The sequence below is a fragment of the Nicotiana tabacum genome, chromosome 8, assembly GCF_000715075.1.
Source record: "Nicotiana tabacum cultivar K326 chromosome 8, ASM71507v2, whole genome shotgun sequence".
NCBI lineage: Eukaryota > Viridiplantae > Streptophyta > Magnoliopsida > Solanales > Solanaceae > Nicotiana > Nicotiana tabacum.
In genome coordinates, this window is record NC_134087.1 from 7,917,956 (window position 1) to 7,926,062 (window position 8,107).

General features: G+C 37.0%; 1 long non-coding RNA gene across 2 annotated transcripts; it reads left to right on the forward strand.

Moving 5' to 3' along the window:
- Nucleotides 1-290: 290 nt before the first annotated feature.
- LOC107818492 (uncharacterized) lies at nt 291-4,020 on the forward strand. 2 transcript variants are annotated; one of them, XR_001655424.2, is made up of 3 exons: nt 308-1,624; nt 1,926-2,074; nt 3,327-4,020. It is a non-coding gene; the product is annotated as an uncharacterized LOC107818492 (long non-coding RNA). The 2 variants fall into 2 exon arrangements; XR_012693864.1 differs by having other exon boundaries at nt 291-1,624; nt 1,926-4,020.
- The last annotated feature ends 4,087 nt before the right edge of the window (nt 4,021-8,107 follow it).

Sequence of the window (8,107 nt, forward strand, 5' to 3'; positions counted from 1 at the left end):
ATTATTGCTTTCCATATCCATCATATCCTCTCCACCTTCAAAATGGATAGAATGAACTCATATGGTTAATTACAACTAATTTAGGATTGAAGCATAATTGATTGACTAAGTCTGAGTCTAATTAATTGACACAATATTGGCATATGTGAAGCTGACGGTGTATATCTAGATGTCGTGTATATCTAGATGTCTAGCTCATATCCAGCTGTACAAGAGTCAGTTGTAATTTATCGTTAGTTGGTTATTAGTATTGTTAGTGCACGTATTAGTTTGTTAAGATGACACATGTATATAAATACACAAATGCTCAATAATAAGTATGAGATATCATTTCCTTTTTTAGAAAATATTTTTCCCTTCTCCCTAGAAATTTCCGCCATTGTTACTCAATCGAGCTTCTCAACTGTGAAGCAAGTTTTTTCATGGTAGCAGAGCAGGAGATACTGGAATCTCACGCGATCTAACCTCTGATTAGATTTGTTCTCTGCTTTGTTTGTTCACAGTAACTTCGAAGCTTGTTCTCTTCAATAATGGGCGATACATCTACTTCCTCGTCAGTGGAAGAAACTGTGATCGACCACACTTATTTTCTATATATTGGTCCGTTTTACACTCCTAGTCCAGTAATTATTCCTATTATGCTCACAAGATCAGAGAATTACGGTCTATGGAGCTGGTCAATGCGGATTACACTTATGGGGAAGAAGAAGTTAAGATTCATCACAGGAAAGTGTAAGAGAGACTCGTACACAGGTGACTTGCTGGAGCAATGAGAAACTTGTAATGCGATCGTTCTTTCATGGATAATGAACAATGTTTCGGCAGAACTCCTTGGAGGAATTGTCTATGCATCAGATGTTCACCTCGTTTGGGAAGACTTGCGAGAGAGATTTTACAAAGTCAATCGAGTGCGAATTTTTCAATTACACAGGGAAATTGCGACCTTATCACATGTCACTAACTCTGTTTCGGTATATTTTTCACGGTTAAAGAAACTTTGGCCTGAATATGATGTATTGGTGCCTTTTTCTGATTGTGGCTATCCAAAATGAAGGGATCACGTGGATTAAATGCATCAACAAAGAGTTATGCAATTTCTGAGCGGCCTCAATGATTCCTATGATCAATCAAGGCGATAGATCCTTATGAAGACTAATACGCCTAATCTCAATCAAGCTTATGCGACGATAATTCAAGATGAAAGCTAACAATCTGTTGGAGCTACTGTTCTATCAAATAAAATGGATCCTATGGCTATGCTATCTTAAAGAATCGAAGGATTTAAAGGAAAAAAATAATTTCTTCAATGTGAACATTGTGGGATGAAGGGTCACACAAAAGAAAATTGCTATAAAATCATTAGTTATCCTATGAATTTCAAGCCTAAGAAGAAATTTGGGGCAGGAAACTCGGATGGCTGGAGAAGAGAGCCTCTTGCAACATTCAACAGTGTTGAATGATCTTCTTCATTGCAACGAGCTAGAACTAATCAAGGAACATCTGAACACAAAGGCCACTATTTTTTTTACTGATGAGCAATATAAGCAAATTTTGGAGCTGTTGAACAAAAAACCAGGAGAGAACCAGGCCAATTGTACAAAGGAGAATCATGCTAACTTTGCAGGTATTGTCACTTGCTAGATGTCTGAGAATACACCAAAGGAATGGATCATAGATTCCAGTACTACTCATCATATTGCTGGTAGTTTAAAAATGTTACAAGGTTCTAAGATTAATAAAGTGCACCTACCAATAGGGGAAGTAACTGATATCACACACGTTATTAATGTAAACTTGTTTGACAAAGATGTTGTTTAGAATGTTTTATATACGCCTAACTTTAGGTTCAATCTACTGTCAATATCAAATCTGACCAAAGAGCTTTTTTGTGCTGCCATATTTTTTCTGATTTCTGTGTATTTCAGGATCTTTACAGTGACATGGTGAAGGGGATTGGTAGAGAGAGATGAGGCATATACATTCTTAAGGAGAATTCAGATGCAAACAGACTTGCTAGAATAAGAGTTGTTGTAGTAAGCAATTACAGTGAAGAAGGCAATCTATGGCACATGAGGTTGGGTCACCCATCTGTTACAACTATGAAGCATAAAGAACACTTAAGGAATAAAGTTAGTAGCACTATACAAAATGATTGCCGTGTATGTCCACTAGCAAAGCAGTCTAGATTACAATTTTCAATCAGTAGTGTAGACACTAAAATTTTAACAGATCAAGATGAGTCCTATTTTTAAGATAACTCTTGGAATATTAAGAGTCTATTAGGGTTACTTGGTGGTTACTTCACCCAAACCCTAATTTATGCGTATAAAAAGGCTACATGTATCCTTCAAAGACGGTCTCAAAATTCCCATAAACTCTTGGGATATTCACAAAGAGATCAAAATATGGCCGAATACTTCTTGAGAATCAAATAATTCAAGAAGCTGGAGATCAAATATATATCCAGGAGGTCTGCCCATCCTACATTCGAGAAATACGTTGCTTCAACCCTCGAATCACGGAGATAATTAAGAGATAAGAATCAAGGGAGAAACAGAATTGTACTCGCAATTGATTACTAAAAATATTTTTCTCGTATTTTGTGATTGCAGTTTATTTTTCATATGTTAAAAATTAGTTGCAAACAAGTAGTTCTAGAGCTGTTTTGCCATTGAATCTTGTATATCTAGACCTTTGGGGACCCTATAAAGTGCCTACTTTCGACAGAAAGCATTACTGCTTAACTTTTGTGGATGACAATACTAGATACACATGAATTTATCTTTTGCAATTAAAGTCAGAAGTTATAGTTATTCTAAAGCAGTTTTTGGCCATGGTTAAAAATCAGTTTGGGACTAAGATTAAGGTGATAAGATCCGACAATGGAACATAGTTCTTTAACTCTCAATGTAATACATTGTTATATAATTTTGGGATAATACATCAGAGTAGTTGCCTATATAGTCCACAACAGAATGAAGTTGTGGAAAAGAAGCATATGCATATCCTAGATATGGCAAAGGCCTTGAAGTTTTAGGCAAGTGTCCTATAAGGTACTAGGGTATATGTGTGCAAGCAATAATCTATTTGATAAATAGGCTACCTTCTAGAGTTTTGAATGGTAAGTTTCCCTATGAGATGTTATATCATAAGAAACCAACTCTTGGACACATCGAAGTTCTAGACTATTTGTGTTATTCTACAAGGTTGGTCAAGGGAGACAAGTTTGCACAAAAGGCTAATGCAACAGTACTTCTTGTTTTTTCACAAACCAAAAAGGGCTATATATTACTGGATTTGTCTTCTAATCTATTTTTTGTAAGCAGGAATGGTGGTGTTCAAAGAGACAATCTTCCCTTCCAAACAAAAGTCTCCTCCAAAGATGTGCCTTCCAAGTGTTGTGCCAAGGCATCTATGTGCTGATAATCCCTTGACACCAATAGAGACAACACACACATCATATATGCAGTAGGTTCGAGTACCTACACTTGCCGAGACAAAAGAACATCCCTTCATTGAAGTCGAGCATGAACAAGATGATATAAGTGAGGAATTGGGGCACAAGCAAGGTGTTGAAAATGTAGAGTTGGAGAAAGATTTGGATCAAATTCCTGCAGCAGAGACTAGCATTCTTGTTGTTGATGAAAGAAGAAAGACAACTAGAGAATCCAAACAGCCTATTTGGATGAAAGATTATGTTACACATCCTCCAAAGGTACATTGCCTTTACCTCATATCAGACAATCTATCTTATGCAAAAACCTCAGTGAAATATCAGTGCTATCTTGCTAAGTTCTCGTCACTTGTGGATAGGGATGACAAACGGTGCGGGGCAAACCCGCGAAGACTCCAACCCGCCCCGCAAAATAAAATTTGTTATTTTTAATCGCCCAACTCGCCCCGCGCACCCCCCCCGCATATTATTTTAATTTGGGAAAATTATCAAAAGATACCACATTCCAATGTAATATATTCTTCTTTTTAGATAAATTTTATGCAATTTTTCTTCTTTTGTTGATGTTAACTCCACTTACTACATGTAGTTATCTTTTCCTCCTATCTTTTTAATATTAATGCAAGAACGTAGACTCTGTACTACTTGAAGTGTATGTCACTTTCATTATAAATATTGATTAATCAAATATCAATTGACCACTGCTCTGAGATGTCTAGGCATTTTCCTTTGGCAGCAAATAATATTACTACCACGTTCATAAATTTTATTGTAGCGTTAATGGAGGTTGAGTTACGAGCAAATTTCAGCCAACTACGATATCTACATGCAAATATCAAGACTTATACGTTAAATGTCTACTTCCCGTTACAAATAAGAAAAGGAGTATGACTACTTCCAGATACGAATATATAACTATATAAGTCAAAGAGTTAAATCACATTAGGATGAGTAGCTGCAAAAGTCATCGTTTGTGGAAAAATGCTGGTGGTCCATTCAGGCTTCGTGCACCATCTATTGATTGGAAAATCACAGGGCGACATCAAAAGCGTCGTAGCATGGTAAAATGATTACAAGAGCAGAGTATTAAGATATGAGATATCTATTAGTCTATTACAAATTGTGAGAACTCCAAAATAGTTGAACCAAAGTTAGGATCATGAATCATAATCTTAGACTACTTAGTATAGACAACTGCTTTTTGAACACCAAGGGAAACCAGCTTCAATCTTCCATTTTTCCTTATTTTTATCAGAAATCTCCTACCTCCTTCTTATACTATTATATCTTCTTCTTCATCAAGCATCGTCGGACATGAAACTCTATCAATGCTTGAACTCGAACCTAAAAAAAGTATAATAGTATAAGAAAGTGAATACTACTATTAACATAGTAAGTCATTAAAAAAGTTACTTACCATTTATCTCGTTCCATAACCAAGTGCGAGCACACATCAAAGCCTCCAAAGTAGTAGGATGAAGTCTACTACGATGCAGGATAATCAATCTCCCACTAGTGCTAAAGGCCGATTCTGAAGCAACGGTAGAGTCAGGAATGGCTAAAAGGTCACGAGCTATCTTTTGCAAAGTAGGAAATTTTAATCCGTTTGTCTTCCTCCAGCTTAAACTGTCAAGTGATGCCGTACGAGGTAGCACACCTTCTTCTAAATATAACTCCAAATCCGATCTTGGGTCCACATTCGCGCTACTCGAAGCTACAAACCTATCAAAACTAGACAGTCGATCACCCTCAACAACACTAGCAACTTCATTAGAACTAGATGCTTGAAATGACTCATGTGAAGCAACCACTCTACTCGTATACTCTTGAAAGAGATCAAAATAATGGTTTTGAACTTCTTGAATTTTATGTAAAGCTTCTTCACCATAAATCTGTTGCGGAAGCCAAATGTATATAGTGTGAATAAGTCACAACTACTATACCAAAAATTATGACAGCCACCAAATAATAAATAAGACAATAAAGCAACAATAAAAGGAACACCAGAATTTACGAGGTTCGGCTAATTTTGCCTACTCCTCGGACACAACCAATATTTTATTCCACTCCAAAAATACAAGTGAAATAATACTAAAGAGAGAAGATACAAATGTCTTAAACAGATGAGAAGGCAAATGAGAGGTGTGTATAAATCCTAAACATTAGGCCTTCTTTTATAGGGGGAAAATCCCCCCAAACTCAAGAGTCCACCGATGTGGGATAAAGAATTTGCCAAACTTCAACAAATCTCCACCTTGACAAAATTCCACATCTTCAATTTTATCTCAATAACAAATTTCAAATTTTTGATTGTGTCTAAATCTTCAATCTTCAGTGTTCAACAATGTTGATCAAATCCAAACAATGTTGAAACTTGATCGCAGTCACCACCTTTGTTAGCATATCAGCAGGATTCTCCGTAGTATGAATTTTCTTCACCGTGACTCCTCCTTCTTCTATGATTTCTCGTACGAAATGATACCGAACATCAATATGCTTCGTCCTTGCATGATAAACTTGGTTCTTCGCTAATTGAATAGCACTTTGCCTATCACAAAAAATTGTGATACCCTTTTGTTCAACACCAAGCTCCTTTAGCAATCCTTGAAGCCAAATTGCCTCCTTCACACCCTCTGTAATAGCCATGTACTCTGCCTCTATTGTAGACAAAGCAACTGTTGACTAAAAAGTAGACTTCCAACTAACTGGTGCCTTTGCAAAAGTAAACACATAACCAGTAGTTGAAATTCGTTTGTCCAGATCACCCGCAAAATCTGAGTTACAATATCCAACTACAGACTGATTGTCTTCCTGCTCAAAAACTAACCCAACATCTACAGTATTGTGAATATATCGTAGAATCCACTTCACAGCTTGCCAATGCTCCTTTCTTGGATTATGCATATATCTGCTAATAACTCCAACAGCTTGTGAAATGTCAGGTCTCGTACAGACCATTGCATACATCAAGCTACCAACAACATTTGCATATGGTACCCTTGACATATACTCCTGTTCAGCTTCATCATTTGGCGACATAGTAGTACTTAGCTTAAAATGGGGAGCAAGTGGAGTACTAACTGGCTTAGTCTTTTTATCTATGCCAAAACGTTGCAGTACTCTTTTCAAATATTCTTTCTGAGATAAACAGAGTTTCTTTGAACGTCTATCTCTTATTATCTCCATGCCAAGAATTTTCGTTGCCTCACCCAGATCCTTCATCTCGAACTCCTTCTTCAGTTGAATCTTCAACTTATCAATTTCTTCCGAATTCTTGGAAGCTATCAACATATCATCAACATATAGGAGAAGATATACAAAGGAACCATATTTAAGCTTGTGCAAATACACACAATGATCGTATTTGCTTCTCTTGTACCCTTGCCGCAACATAAACTCGTCAAATCGCTTGTACCATTGTCTAGAAGATTGTTTCAATCTGTACAACGATTTTTCAAGTTTGCACACCATATTTTCTTTTCCAGCAACTTTGAATCCTTCTGGCTGAGTCATGTAGATTTCCTCCTCCAAGTTTCCATGTAAAAACGCAGTTTTTACATCCATCTGAACTAGTTCCAAATCCAATTGTGCTACCAAAGCTAACATAATTCTAATAGAGGAATATTTTACAACTGGAGAAAACACTTCATTGTAATCAATTCCCTCCTTTTGAGCATATCCTTTAGCCACCAATCTTGCTTTGTAGCGAACATCTACTTGGTTAGGAAATCCTTCTTTCTTTGCAAATATCCATTTGCACTCAATTGCTTTCTTTCCCTTCGGGAGATTGACCAATCTCCATGTATGATTCTGATGAAGGGACTGTATTTCATCATTCATGGCAATCCTCCACTTATCTTCTTCTGAACTTTGGACAGCGTCTTTATAAGTGGTAGGAACATCATCAACTACAATTGAGGTTGTACAAGCAACCGTCTCTATGAGACGAACAAGTTTCGTTATTGTTCTTTTTGGCCTGCTGGTTGCTATTGATTCAAGTTGTTGTTGAGGTTCCTGAGTTGGAATCTCCTCTACTGGCTCTCCTTCCAGAGGGTAATCTTCATCTGTTTCCTCCTCTGCTTCTTGTGTAGGAAAAATAAATTTTCCCTCAAACTCCACCTGCTTAGAAGCACCTTCATTTTGTTTGGTATCTTCTGTTACCTTATTTACCATAGCAGATTCATCAAAGGTAACATCCCTACTGAATATTACTTTCTTTGTCATAGGACACCATAAGCGATATCCTTTGACTCCAGAAGTAATTCCCATAAAAATAGCCTTCTTTGCCCTTGGATCCAATTTTGACTCTGTCACATGATAATATGCAGTTGAGCCAAACACGTGCAAAGAGTCATAATCTACAGTAGGCTTTCCATACCATTTTTCAAATGGTGTCTTGCCATCAATAGCAGCAGATGGTAGACGATTAATGAGGTGGCATGCATATGTAATTGCCTCAGCCCAAAATTCTTTGCCCAAACCAACATTGGACAACATACACCGTACCTTCTCCAGCAAGGTCCGGTTCATACGTTCTGCCACTCCATTCTGTTGTGGTGTATGTCTAACAGTGAAGTGTCGGACGATGCCATCATTTTCACAGACCTTATTGAAATGATCATTTTTGTATTCACCTCCATTGTCTGTGCGAAT